This window comes from Lucilia cuprina, chromosome 6 (assembly GCF_022045245.1).
Source record: "Lucilia cuprina isolate Lc7/37 chromosome 6, ASM2204524v1, whole genome shotgun sequence".
NCBI lineage: Eukaryota > Metazoa > Arthropoda > Insecta > Diptera > Calliphoridae > Lucilia > Lucilia cuprina.
The window spans coordinates 13,762,528-13,778,876 of record NC_060954.1 but is presented as its reverse complement, the minus strand read 5'-3'; positions in this window follow the sequence as shown (position 1 = coordinate 13,778,876).

Sequence of the window (16,349 nt, the reverse complement as noted above, 5' to 3'; positions counted from 1 at the left end):
CTATAGTCTAGTCTATAGTCTAGTCTATAGTCTAGTCTATAGTCTAGTCTATAGTCTGGTCTATAGTCTAGTCTATAGTCTAGTCTATAGTGTAGTCTATAGTCTAGTTTATAGTCTAATCTAGAGTCTGGTCTATAGTCTAGTCTATAGTCTAGTCTATAGTCTAGTCTATAGTCTAGTCTATAGTCTAGTCTATATTCTAGTCTATAGTCTAGTTTATAGTCTAGTTTATGGTCTAGTCTATAGTCTATTCTATAGTTTAGTCTATAGTCTAGTCTATAGTCTAGTCTATAGTCTAGCCTATAGTCCAGTCTATAGTCTAGTGTGAAGTCTATTTTATAGTCTAGTCTAATGTCATTCCCAGAAATGCAGGGCAAAGATTTTTACACAAATTTTATGTAAAAAAAAATAATTTATCATACATTATGGCATAACACGTACACGTGTAGTTGCGCTTATGTAGGTGTGTGTGTGTGAGTATGTAAAGAAATATATTCAAATATTGAAGCTTCCAAAATTCTATTAAATTCGTTATGATTTTATGTAATATTTTGCGTATTTTTTTTTTCTTTTCACCATCTAATAACAAAATTGTTTAATTTAATAATTATGCTGTGAATAATGACCTGTAGACAATTTTAAATGGAAATTGTACATGATAAATGTTTATAATTAAAAAAATTTATTAATTGAAAATACAGATTAAAAAGTAAGATATAAATTTATACTTCTATTAAAGTTAAAGCATAATAAAACTACTTTAAAACATTCATATAAAAACTATAAAGTAATAAAACGAGCAACAATGATTAATGAAGAATTAATGCAGAACCCTAAATGGTGTCAACACCTTATAACAAAAGTCGGAACAAAATACTATTAAAAAAACGCAAAAAAAAACGTTTTCAATGTTAAGAGAAAAAAACATTAAAGTTAATAACAATAGAATAAAAAACAAGAAAAATTATTTACAACAAAATGTAAAGAAATTTAATTTAAAACAAAATAAAGCATTGTGTCAACAAATAAATTTATTGTCTTGAAGAAAAAAATGCTTGAAATACAATTAAACTCGTTGTGTTAAACATGGTAATTAAGAAACTTTGTTTCTCCCAAAAAAAACCCACATTCAAAGATAAACCAAATGAATTATTCTTTTAATCTGTCAAAGTCTCTAAAGAACTTGTCAAAAAAATAGAGGGAAAAACTAAATAAATGGAGAATGTTATAGAGAGAGAACGTCTTTAAAGACACGTGTCAAACCAATTAGTTATTTTAGTTATAATTCCATTTCCACTTCTATTTAAACAAAGAAATTTATTAGGAAATTTCTTTATTTGAAAATACCTAAAAGATTACTAAGTGTAAGAGAGGGTAAAGGGGACTTAAAGAACTTATAAGATCGATCTTTAGACTAAACTGCTTTTATTCTAGTCGGCAGATTTAAAGGGATTTTAGAATACTACATTACGAGATGTCAAGTTTTGAATACTAATAAAATAATTGAGAATTAATTAAAGCATTGAAAACTATTGAAAACTTTCAAAATTTCAAATTCCGAAATTTGTAAAAACCAGCCCCGGCTGGTCGTCCTAGTTTTCATATATAAACCATTTCTACTTTTAGCACTTTATATTAGTTATTTATTTTACATAAAACTAATATTCCTCCTTTCCTTTTTTGCACCCTACTTCATTTACAAATATCTCTAAACCTCGACTTTATTTATTAAATTACAAAAATGTATTGAAAACGTCAATCATTTGTCATACGAGCATCACAAATGATTGAAATATGAGGGTGAAATTGTTGTATAAAATTCACAAAATAAAAACAACAAAAAAAAACACAAAAGCTAAATAAACTTTTTATAATAAATATATAATTTGTTTGTATATCAACCGGAAAAGGTCATTAACTTTTTTTTATTCGTGAGTATATATTTCAAATTTTTCATTTGTTTTTTTTAGTTATTTTTAGACTCAACTAATGATTATATGCCGTTTTGCTGCCACTCCACTCCTCTTAAATAAATGATACAATTTATAATTTGGCAAATGTTATAATTTATAAGTGGGATTTTTTTTAAAGTACCCTACAAAAGTATTTATAGGCTATTTTATAGTCAAGATTGATTTATTGTCAACACTGTAGGTAAAACTAACTATAGTCTTAACTATCGATTAATCGATTGTCAAGACTATGGTCTTATTTGTATGCTAAACTCAAGTCGAGACTATAGACTGATTTATAGTCGAGAGTGTACACTGATCTATAGTCCAGACTATAGACTGATCTATAGGCGATACTATTGTCGAGACTATAGACTGATCTATAGCCAAGACTATAGCCGAAACTATAGCCAAGACAATTGTCGAGACTATTGACTGTTCTATAGGCGAGACTATTGTCGAGACTATAGACTGATCTATAGGCGAGACTACTGTCGAGACTATAGACTGATCTATAGCCAAGACTATAGCCGAAACTATAGCCGAAACTATAGCCAAGACTATTGTCGAGACTATTGACTGTTCTATAGGCGAGACTATTGTCGAGACTATAGACTGATCTATAGCCAAGACTATTGTCGAGACTATAGACTGATCTATAGCCGAAACTATAGACTGATCTATAGACGAGACTATATACTAATCTATAGTCGAGACTATAGAATGACCTATAGTCGAGACTATAGACTGATCTATAATTGAGACTATAATCGAGACTATAGACCGATCTATAGTCGACACTATAAACTGATCTATAGTTGACATTATAGACTTATCTATAGTCAAGGCTATAGACTGATATATAGTCGAGACTAAGACTGATCTACAGACGAGACTAAGATTGATCTTTAAGCGAGATTATAGAGCAATCTAAAGTCGAGACTATAGACTAATCTATAGTCTAGACTAAGATTGATCTTTAAGCTAGATTATAGACTGATCTATAGTCGAACTATAGACTGATCTATAGGCGAGACTATAGACTGATGTATAGCAAAGACTATAGTCTTATCATAGCGAAGACTATTGAGTGATATATAGTTAAGAATATGGGTTATATTCACAATTATAGATCACTCAATAGTCGAGACTATAGTCACAACTGTAGACTATCAGTCAACGCTATAGATTAGTTTAAAATTAAGACTATAGGCTAATCTTTAGGCAAGACTATAAAATGATACAATATCAAGACTATAAACTGATTAATACTCAATACTATAAAATGATATATATGGACAATAATGTAAAATATAGTTAATACAAAATACTGAGCTATAGTAAAGACTAAATATTGATCTATATAGTCAAGGCTATAGAGTAGTTAAGGCCATAGACTAATCTAAAATCAAGCATATAGACTAATCTACAGTTAAGACTATAGACTAATCTATACTCAAACATATAGACGAATCTATAGATAAGACTACAGACTTATCCATAGACTATAGACTGACCTATAGTCAAGAATATAGGATGGTCTATAAACAAAACTATCTAGTGATCTATAGAGAAGAGTATATACTGATCTATATTCCAGACAGTAAACTGATTTTTATTCAAGACAGTAGACTAATGTATAGTCAAGACGGTAGACTAATCTATAGTCAAGGCTATTGATGATCTATTGTTAAGACTATAGATTATCTAAAGTCAAGACTATAGACGATCTATAGTCAAGACTATAGCTGATCTATAGCCAAGACTATGGACGATCTATAGTCCTGAATATTAATGTTCTATAGTCCAGACTATAGATGTTCTATAGTCCAGACTATAGATGTTCTATAGTCCAGACTATAGATGTTCTATAGTCCAGACTATAGATGTTCTATAGTCAAGACTATAGATGATCTATAGTCAAGACTATAGATGTTTCATAGACAAGACTATAGACGTTCTATAGTCAAGACTATAGATGTTATATAGTCAAGACTATAGATGTTCTATAGTCAAGACTATAAATGACCTAAAGTAAAGACTATAGCTGATCTATAGTCAAGACTCTAGACGATCTATAGCCCAGACTATGGACGATCTATAGTCAAGACTATAGATGATCTATAGTCAAGACTGTAGATGATCTATAGCCAAGACTATAGATGATCTATAGCCAAGACTATAGATGAGAATAGTCTATAGTAAATCTTTAGCGTAGACTATAGTCAAGACTAATTAGAGTAGACTATAGGCGGGGCCATGAACTAGCGTTTTAACAGGCTAATACCAGTATTGAAGTTGTATATATTATGTTTGTTTTAAAAATAAATTCTTAATTCTATAAACATACACACCATTATGCATTAAATCTCTTCTTAGGATTTGGATAAAGTTCTTTAATTAATAAGTTAAATAATGAAAATTCAACCAACCTGAAAGAAAACAGAAAGAAAATTAATATTAGAAAAAATTTAGGTTAAAAGAACTTAATAATATTATTAAAGCTTATTTTAGCAACAACAAAAAATATTACGTTTAAAGAATAATTTTTTTTTAAGAAAATAAATTAAAAATTTATAAAAAGTATACAGTTATATGTAAAGTTTGCCAACAATGTCATACAATTTCGTTGAAAACAGTTTTTTTTTTGTTTTGTCGAATGTAGGTTTTTCATACGTCAACACCTTTTAAAACAATGACAGCAGTAAACTTTAAACCACAACAGTGGGTTGTACTAGCTTTAGGAACAGTAATGGCCACTAGAAAGAACTAAGAGCACAAACTTTTATTTTTGATCTTGTCATAGCTAGCTATTATTTGGCCCTCACTGTTTTACAGCAATATCATTAGTCTGGGTTATCATGTTTTCCATATAGCACCAGCAAAAAATAAGCAATTTATGTAAATTATTACAAGTTTTAAATTGACAAAATAAAATGTACATGGGAGTTTGGCGTTCGGGCAATTTAAAAGGGAATTAACGTAATTGTTTTTTCTAAAAAAAATTCATTGTCTTTTAAAATTATAAAATAACGACAAAGTTTTCCCTTTCTTTTTGTTTTTGTTAAAGCAATTAGATGAAAAACAAAAAAATAGATGTTGAAAGCACATTATAAAGGGATTTTGAAAGTAAAGTTTTTATGCAGTAAGTAAAATTAAAAGTAAATATTTTTTAATGAAGGTCAACTTAGTGTTATATACTCGTGTATTCCAGACTATAGACTATTCTATAGTCCAGACTAAGACTATTCTATAGACTATTCTACAGTCCAGACTATAGACTATTCTATAGTCCAGACTATAGACTATTCTATAGTCAAGACTATAGACTATTCTACAGTCCAGACTATAGACTATTCTATAGTCCAGACTATAGACTATTCTATAGTCAAGACTATAGACTATTCTATAGTCCAGACTATAGACTATTCTATAGTCCAGACTATAAACTATTCTATAGCCCAGACTATAGACTATTCTATAGTCCAGACTATAGACTATTCTATAGTCCAGACTATAGACTATTCTATAGTCCAGACTATAAACTATTCTATACCCCAGACTATAGACTATTCTATAGCCCAGACTATAGACTATTCTATAGTCCAGACTATAGACTATTCTATAGTCCAGACTATAGACTATTCTATAGTCCAGACTATAGACTATTCTATAGTCTAGACTATAGACTATTCTATAGTCCAGAATATAGACTATTCTATAGTCCAGACTATAGACTATTCTATAGTCCAGACTATAGACTATTCTATAGTCCAGACTATAGACTATTCTATAGTTCAGACTATAGACTATTCTATAGTCCAGACTATAGACTATTCTATAGTCCAGACTATAGACTATTCTATAGTCCAGACTATAGACTATTCTATAGTCCAGACTATAGACTATTCTATAGTCCAGACTATGGACTATAGTCCAGACTATAGACTATTCTATAGTCCAGACTTTAGACTATTCTATAGTCCAGATTATAGATTATTCTATAGTCCAGACTATAGACTATTCTATAGTCCAGACTATAGACTATTCTATAATCCAGACTATAGACTATTCTATAGTCCAGACTATAGACTATTCTATAGTCCAGACTATAGACTATTCTATAGTCCAGACTACAGACTATTATATAGTCAAGACTATAGTCCATAGTCCAGACTATAGACTATTTTATAGTCAGACTATAGACTATTCTATAGTCCAGACTATAGACTATTCTATAGTCCATCCTATTGGCTATTCTATCGTCCATACTATAGGCTATTCTATAGTCCATACTATAGACTATTCTATAGTCCAGACTATAGACTATTCTATAGTCCAGACTATAGACTATTCTATAGTCCAGGTTATAGACTATTCTATAGCCCAGACTATAGACTATTCTATAGTCCATACTATAGACTATTCTATAGTCCAGACTATAGACTATTCTATATTCCAGAATATAGACTATTCTATAGTCCAGAAAATAGACTATTTTATAGTCCAGACTATAGACTATTCTGCAATCTAGACTATAGACTATTATATTCTGATTTATTTCAAGAAAATATGCGTTATGTTGAGTTAATTTCTCAGTTTCTTTGCATGTAACTCTAAAACAGAAAACAATTTGCGATTTCATCCCTTTATATTTTTTTTAAGATTTCGAAAGAAAGAAAATTCTAACAAAACATGTTAATGCGCAAAATCACTTTTAAATCAACACCCAAATTGAAAGGGAAATAAACAATAAACACCTTGAAGAAAACAAGTGATTTTAAGCGGCAGTGATGAATCTAAAATACCTTTTTATGCAGAAATTAGTAAGTACTTATCTGATCTGATAGAAAGGTTTTGGAAAGAAAGCAAAATATTGATTAGACCCTGTAGTTTCTGAGATTATTGTTGACAGTTTTTGAGCAACTTTTTCTATAGAACAGTTGTCAGATCTTAAGCATTTTTTTATATAGAAAAGTTGTCAGATTCTGAAAAGTTGTCAGATTTTGAGCAACTTTTTCTTTAGAAAAGTTGTCAGATTCTGAGTAAAGTTTTCTGTGGAGAAGTTGTCAGATTCTGAGCAACTTTTTCTAGAGAAAAGTTGTCAGATTCTGAGCAACTTTTTCTAGAGAAAAGTTGTCAGATCCTGAGCAACTTTATCTATAGAAAAGTTGTCAGATTCTGAACAACTTTTTCTATAGAAAAGTTGTCAGATTTTGAACAACTTTTTCTATAGAAAAGTTGTCAGATTTTGAGCAACTTGTCAGATTCTGTGACAGATTTTATCAGGTTTTAGCATCTTTTTCTAACAAGAGTTGTGGGATTCTGAGCAACTTTTTCTGTAGAAAAATTATCAGATTCTGAGCAACTGTCAGATTATAAACAATTTTCTCTGGTAATAAACAAATAAAAATATGAAAAAGTAATAAACCTAACAAAAAACTTTAGACACCTGTCTCTAACTCTGATGGGTATGGATCCGTAGGGAGTGAAGGCATGAAGGGCGTCAAGGAGTTGTTATAAAAACAAAACGCTTATACATAAAAGTTTTGCGACAAGAGCTGACAGACAGACATGAACAACTTTGATGATGAATTTCTGCTTTCATTTACATGGTAACCTTTAAGTTTTTTTTTTTTAGGATTGAGTTTTTCTTTTAAATTCGTTGGTTATGAAAAGGATGTAAACTTGTAGGGATTAATAAACATGTAATGTATTAAAGTGCAAGAAGTGTGTAGAATGTCGCAGACATTTGTAAAGAGTAAAACAACTTGGGGTTGTTATGCTGAAATATTAGAGTGGACCTTAGAATACCATGAAATTCTATACACAAACTTTTAAAACTGAAATTCCTAATATTCTCTTTTATGGATAACACACGATCAGTACAAATTCAAAACAAAATAAAGACTGTGGCAAGGACTTGAACTATTTGTTGATGGCAAATATTATCAAAATCTAATTTTATCCAATTTTTGAGTGATAAAATAATTGATTAAAATGTTCTAGCGGTCCCTAGAAAACTCATGTCTACACTCATCATCACATCATCAAAATTCATGTAGAATTCACTTACATCTAATGAAGCTGCAAGCACGTTCCTTCATCAACATTCAGCCTCTTTGGTGTTGTAACAGAAAAAAACTTTACTTTTTGTTGCACACAAAGTTTATTTATGTTTGTGGCAGGTTTCTGTATGTTTTCATTTGGTAGCCTAACGTAAAAAGGATGTTGTCTACATATACAAGCAACAAAACAACAAAACGCAAGAAAAATCATAACAACATATTGCAACAAAAAGTAAAAAAAAGGAAAAAAAACACACATAAATAATCCCTTTTTTTTTGCTTCATTCTTTACAAGGGTCATTAACACGAGTGCAAAAGGCAACACACAGCGCAATAATACAAAAAAACACAATAACAACATGCAATAACAACGACTGCATTAACTGCAACAACTTCAACGTCTGACTGACTAACTGACACCCATGCTTGGAATCTCATCTGGAACTTTACAGACAAACGATGGGAGTCTTTACAACACTCACTTGCATTCTAAGTCGTTGGCTGGTTTAAAGTTTAAAAATTAAATTTTTATTCTAAAAAAGAATGACTGTAAGAAGAAGAAGAAATAGGGGTAATCATTGTTTACTTTGCTGGTAGAAAAGTTTTAGGATTCTCAGCAACTCCTTCTCAAAAGATAAGTTGTCAGATTCGGAGTTAGTTTTTCTATAGAAAAGTTTTTCTATTCAAATAAATTCTTTCTATAGAAAAGTTATCGGACTCTGAGCAACTTTGTTTGTATAAAAGTTGTAACGTTCTGCGCAACTGTGCCCACAGACAAGTTGTCACATTCAGAGCAAATTTGTCTTGAAAAAAGTTGTCAGCCTCTGAGCAACTTTGTTTGCAGATAAGTTGTAACGTCCTGTGCAACTTTGCCTACAGACAACTTGTAACGTTCAGAGTTGTCTTTAGAAAAGTTTTCAGACTCTGAGCAACTTTGTCTTTAGAAAAGTTTTCAGACTCTGAGCAACTTTGTCTTTAGAAAAGTTTTCAGACTCTGAGCAACTTTGTCTTTAGAAAAATTAACAGATTATGAGCAAATATTTCTATTCATAAAGAAATGTTGTCAATTTCTGAGCAACTTTTTCTCTGAAAAGATTCAACCTACTGATTCTGAGCACTTTTTCTATAAAATAGTTGTGAGAATCTGAAAGACTTTTTCTATAAAAAAGTTGTCAGATTCTGTCATCTTCTTATATAGAAAAGTTGTCAGATTCTGAGCAACTTTTTTATAGAAAAGTTGTCAGATTCTGTGCAACTTTTTCTATATAAAAGTTGTCAGATTCTGAGCAACTTTTTCTATAGAAAAGTAGTCAGATTCTGAGCAACTTTTTTATAGAAAAGTTGTCAGATTCTGTGCAACTTTTTCTATAGAAAAGTTGTAAAATTCTGTGTACCTTTTTCTATAGAAATGTTGTAACAGCTCCATTTTCTATAAAAAAGTAGTCAGATTCTGAGCAAATTTCTCCATAGAAAAGTTGTCAGATTCTTAAAATTTTTTTCTGTGAAAAAAATGTCAGGTTCTGAGCAATTTCTTCAATAAAAAAAAAGTCAGATTGTGAGCAACTTTTTCTACAGAAAAGTTGTCAGATTGTGAGCACATTTTCTATAGAAAAGATGTCAAATTCTGAACATTTTTGTATATAGATATTCGTCAGATTCTAATCAATTTTCTCCATAGAAAAGTTGTACGATCCCAGTCAACTTTTTTATAAGGATGTTGTCAGATTCTCTACAAAATTTTTCTTTAGAAAAGTTGCTAGATTTCATGGAACTTTTTCGACAGACTTCCCCTGAATACCTCTATTAAATTTTTCCCTTTTCCCCTTCGTCACTACAATAAGATTATGTGTTGGTTATATCTTGACTGGGTGGTTGATTCTTTTGAAAATCACAACATTTCTGTATATTAATTTCAACAAAAAATTCTTTATAAATTCTATATAGAGTTAAAAATTTGCTATTTACTACAGCACTCACTCAACTGACAAACAAAATGCGTAATCATTGTAATAATAATGAAGAAGTCTATGACTGCAATAATATTGTAAATAATAATGATATAAATGATCATGTTGATAATCATGTTGTTAATAATGTTCATGACGATAATGTCGTTTATCTATTTTGTATTTTGTTTTATAATTCTATACTCTGCGCATTTTTTCAATTCACCCACGGGGCTTCATTTGCAAGAATGAAATGAAAAAGTTATTTTTTTATTTTTATTTTTTGTTTATTAATATTATTTTTATATTGTTATATCACATATTTCCAATATTTACAGTGTATATGTATGGAGTTGTTTTTTCAATATTTTTGTTGTTTTTGTCGTGTAAAGTTATTTTTAGAATTATTTTTATTGTTTTTATTGAATCAAATTCTTAGTATTTTTATCAGGAGTTTTATTAGTATTTAATAAATTAACTAATAAGTAATTTAATGATGAAACTATAGACTAGACTAGACTTTAGAACAGAATACTCACAAGACCATAGAATAAACTATAGACTAGGTTCAACTAGATGAGACTAGACTATAGACAAGGCGATATAATAGACTATAGATTATATTATAGACTATAGACAATATTATAGACTAGGCCATGAACTAGACTATAGACTAGACTATAGACTAGACTATAGACTAGACTATAGACTAGACTATAGACTAGACTATAGACTAGACTATAGACTAGACTATAGACTAGACTATAGACTAGACTATAGACTAGACTATAGACTAGACTATAGACTAGACTATAGACTAGACTATAGACTAGACTATAGCCTATACTATATACTTGACTAGACTATAGATTGTCAGATTCTTAACAAAATGTTTCTATAAAATAGATGTTAGTTCCTGGTTTGTTTTATAAAAAATTGTGGTTAATGTTAGATTATGTGACTAACTCATAAACAAATGAGGAACCTTAAAACTATGCCTATTGACTGAAACCGGAAATCAATTATAAGAAACCAAAAATCATTTAGTTTTTTTTTTCGAACAAATTACTTTGAGAAATAGTAAACTTAAATATCTAAAGTTTTTGCGGTTTTGTTTTTTTTTTTCTAAAAAAAATCAAAATATTGCTTCTCATTGTCTAAGCGAATAGGTATTGAAATGAACATTAGATGTATGTACTAAAAATATTCGTGACTTTGCAAAAAATACTACAATATAAGTTAAAAAAGAATAGATTTAACTGATTGGTAGTAGAAGAGAAACAAAATAATGTTATATTGTTTTTTACTAACGAAAATATAAACTGTAAATGGACTCATATTACAGTTATAAGGTACTTAAGAGTATTGAGTAGTTGTTGTTGTTGAGTTTTGGAAATAGAAAACTAGTTAAATGTATAAATTTATATTGTGTATTACGTTATGATTTTTTGGTTATTTAGTGTTTTTTGTTTGATGTTACATCTTCTTGAGGTTATAAAACATTCCATGAAAGTTTTTTTTGTGGAATTTGATTTTGAAATATTTTTTTATTTATTTATTGAACAGGTTTTGACCTTTACACAGAAATCATGGTGTTAATTGGTTTGGTTGGTGGGTTGGGGTTTTGTTTTTATTATTTTTAAATCTTTCTTTTTTATTAGTCTTTTATTTTTTTTTTAAACTTTTTCGGTTAAAAAAAAAACAAACAGAAACTGAATAAAAAAACTTAATACCTAATGGACATTGAACTTGGTTTTTTCAATATTATGATTAAACATTTTTTTATTTTAAATCTTAATATCTATTCATTTTAATTTATAGAGGAAGCTGTTTATTATTTGTTATGTAATTGAAAATATGTACAACTATTTAACATGTTGTTTTTATTTTTAATTTATGTGTGACTAATTGAAGGTTTTAAGAAATAGTTTTTATTCGTTTAATAAACTTTGTTATTCAATAATTTTTTAATATTTCTTTAAACGTGCTAAAGTTCAAAAAAATTATTTTAAAAATTTCAACAAAAATTATTAATTTTTTTGTAAAATTTTTGATTTGAAATTCTTTACAAAATAAAACATTATTTTAGGAAAAATGCTTTTACAGTTTAAACTCACAAGCGTTAACTTTCATTTAAGCTCTTAATCTTTCAAAAACAGTAAAAATTGTTCGTGCTACTAACAATTTACTGAAATAAGTCAAAATTAATAATAATCATACGCTTAGTAGTACGAAATTTTAAAATTTAAATAACTCTCTCAATCTAAAAGAAATTTAACTGAAATTTCACACAATAACTAATGAAAAGTTTATTTATATCCACCTATACTAAACTATAAAATTACAGTGGGGACAAAGGACTACTCTGTACATAACTTAGGGACGCTAAAGTGTTAATAGTAATCGCAAAATTTAAGGAATAAAAAAATTAACTAATACGTTAAAAATATTAAAAAATACATCATTCAATATAAATTATTTCAAAAAAATTTAAAATAATCTCTGTTGTCATTAACCAGTAAACTGTCACAAAACCTCCCATCAACACAAAAATCTCCCTACCCACCTTTTAAAAATACAACCGGGAGACAATGACAAAAAAGACAAGAGCAAAAAAAACAACGTTAAACAAAAAACAAAATATGTCATACCTTTAAGAAAGAAACGAATAAAGCCCCCATATGACGTTTTTTTTTTTTTTTTGTATCTTTTATATAAAATATTTTTATAAATATTTCACAAAAAAATATATACACTAAAGACTAACTGACAGTTTTATACCACAGACGAAGTTTAGTTTGAAACCAATAATATTCGGAAAGACAGACAGATAAACAAAAACAAGATACTCACTCACTACATTGTCATTGGTAACGAAAAGATAAACTGAATTGATAATTTTTTAGTTGGAACATTTTTTTTTGCGCTTTTGTTTAAAGATTCACTTAACATACAAATATATGATAATGTGTAAGCAAAAACTTCGGGAGAAATACAGTGAAAACTTTAAAAAACCTAAAACATCGTTTTAGAACAGAACTAGAAAAGAATTAAAACAGAACAGAACTAGAACGTAACTAGAACACAACTAGAACAGAACTAAAACAAAACAAAACTAGAACGGAAGTAGAACAGAAGTAGAACAGAACTAGAATAGAACTAGAACAGAACAGAACTAGAACAGAACTAGAACAGAACTAGAACAGAACTAGAACAGAACTAGAACAGAACTAGAACAGAATTAGAACAGAACTAGAACAGAACTAGAACAGAACTAGAACAGAACTAGAACAGAACTAGAACAGAACTAGAACAGAACTAGAACAGAACTAGAACAGAACTAGAACAGAACTAGAACAGAACTAGAACAGAACTAGAACAGAACTAGAACAGAACTAGAACAGAACTAGAACAGAACTAGAACAGAACTAGAACAGAACTAGAACAGAACTAGAACAGAATTAGAACAGAACTAGAACACAACTAGAACACAACTAAAACACAAGTAGAACAGAACAGATCTAGAAGCGAATTAGAACTATACCTACTAGAAATGAATCAAATAAAATGTTGATAACAGTCCCAATTTAAGTGTTTTCACTGTTTTGTTTTATTTAATGTTATGAGCATTTTTGAATTTCCAGAATTCAACAAAAATAACAACAACACATATGTTTTATATTTTCAAGGGGAAAAAAGTAGTGAATTTGTTAAAATACTTAATGCTGATTTGTGTATGTTAGTTATATTTTGGTAAAATTTATAAATTTATGACGACATATTTTATGGAATATTATTTTTAAACATGTCGATATGGAAAGCATTATTTACGGGCATTTTTGGGTCATTATACAAATTTTAAATTTAAAATTTTTAAAATATAACAACAATTTTAAAGTAATTCAAATTGCTATTGTTTAATAATCTATAATTAAATTTTGCACTTAAACGAAATGTACTGTTAGTTAAGTAAATTTAATTTTAACAATCACTTCATTAAGTCAACATAATGATCGTACATCAATCAAGATGTGGCGACTTGACAGTAAATAGCATTTATGCAATGTAAATATATATTTTTCCCCCAAACTCCTATTTAAAGTCATTAAAAGTAAATGTTTTTATTAAATCTCTTAATAAAACTAGAAAATCTGCAAACTACCAAAAACATAAAAGCATTAACCAATAATAATTATTATAAGACTTCATAAATTTCCTACTAAGAAACGACCGCTTTTGGCAGCTGCCTCCTTCTACTTTAAGCTCTTAACGGACTCGTTGGTCATATGAACAAATGACAAACACAACTGTTCAGATACAAGATACAAGTATTTATGACTTTAATTTGATTTACAACCATAATTTTTGATTTTGTCATTTTAAGTGCTTGAAAATGTTGACAAAATTTTTGTTTGACAATTTTGTTTGAAAAAAATATTTAAAAAATAAACACAAAATTTAAACAAAATATATTTTTTGTTCATTTTTAAATTATTTCATATTAAAAGTTTTTTATTATATTTTTTTTTGCTAATTTTATGTCAAGGTTAGTTTTATTTTATTCTCTACCAAAACACCAAAAAATATCCACAATTTTTGCTTCTATTTTACTGCTACTCATATTGTCAACATTTTTTGTTTATTGTTAAAAGTAAAAAATTATTTTGGTCATTAAAAATGTAAATATTTGTATATTTTGTTTAGTTATTTAATAGACTTAACTAATAGTAACAGAACTTTAAAACATACAAATTCTAGTTTTAAATTTCCTTTTGGTGTCTTTTTTTGATTAATGGTTTTGCCAAATTTTCTAAAAAAAAATTGTTGTTATGTAAATAAGTTAGTGGAACATTTTTTGTTTTTGTTTAAAACGAATAGAAATTTATGAATGAAAATCAACATGTTTCAATAATAAATTATAAATAAAAAAATTTTGCTAAATGTTTAATGAACTAATTAAGAAATTCTAACGGGTTTAATAAATTACATAAATTAGTTTAGTAGTTCTGTCTTTGTTCTATTCTAATTCTGTTCTAGTTCTGTTCTAGTTCTGTTCTAGTTCTGTTCTAGTTCTGTTCTAGTTCTGTTCTAGTTCTGTTCTAGTTCTGTTCTAGTTCTGTTCTAGTTCTGTTCTAGTTCTGTTCTAGTTCTGTTCTAGTTCTGTTCTAGTTCTGCTTTAGTTCTGCTTTAGTTTTGCTCTAGTTCTGTTCTAGTTCCAGTTTTGTTCTACCTCTATTTTAGTTTTTTGCTAGTTCTGCTCTATTCTAGTTTTATTTTTTTAAAGTTTTCCCTTATAACATAATTATTCAATCTCTCCTATTTTACAAAATGAATGTTTCTTATTTTGACCAACATTTCTAGTTTAGACGAAACCTGCAGCCAAATTTTAGTCTAATTGCCATAAAACCAAAGTACCTTAGTATGGTTTTTGGCCACAAACTATAGAGCAGCAGCTCACACAACTAGGAAATGAGATTAACAAAACATCCACGAGCCAATTTAAAAGTTCATAAACATAAATGAAAACGTTAGAAGATGTTATAGACGGCTAATAAACAAATTAAAACAGTCTCAGTTGTAAATAAATTTAAACACTGAATTGGTGTATGTCAAAAGCCTTTTTAACTGCTAAACACTGTATTTAGTTGAACAAAAAAGTTAAATGCCTTTTGATGATATTGATTAAAGAAACAAAAAAAAAAACATAAAGATGATTAATATATATTTCCTTTTTTCTTATGTTCATTCCTTACAATTTGTAAGTTTTGTTTTAAAACTACATGTTGTTCCCCCTTTTTTGAAATTATTGGCTCTTACGTGTATGGCTGGATTGTTTTTGTTAAGCTTGTATCTATAATTAATTGCTTTTTCACACTATAATTAAAAATTAATTTACTTTTAACAAAAACAACAACAGCTACCACAATAAAAACATAATCATTTATTCCCGCTAATGACTCTTTAACTGAAAATTCACATATACTATATACGACGGGCACTAACAGACAGCTCTAAAGAGGATGATGTTTTCCAAATCCAATTTTAGTCGATTTTTCTACAAGTTTTTATAAGTATGCTCTATTAATAATTGTATAGTTACAAGTATGTTAAATTTATTAATTCGTTTGCCACTGCAAGTTGCGGTTAATTGTATATAGTTCTTTTCATATTCGGTTTTAGTTCTAGTTCTGTTTTAGTTGTGTTCTACTTCTGTTCTAGTTCATTTCTAGTTCATTTCTAGTTCATTTCTAGTTCATTTCTAGTTCATTTCTAGTTCATTTCTAGTTCATTTCTAGTTCATTTCTAGTTCTGTTCTAGTTCTGTTCTAGTTCTGTTCTAGTTCTGTTCTAGTTCTGTTCTAGTTGTTCTAGTTCTGTTCTAGT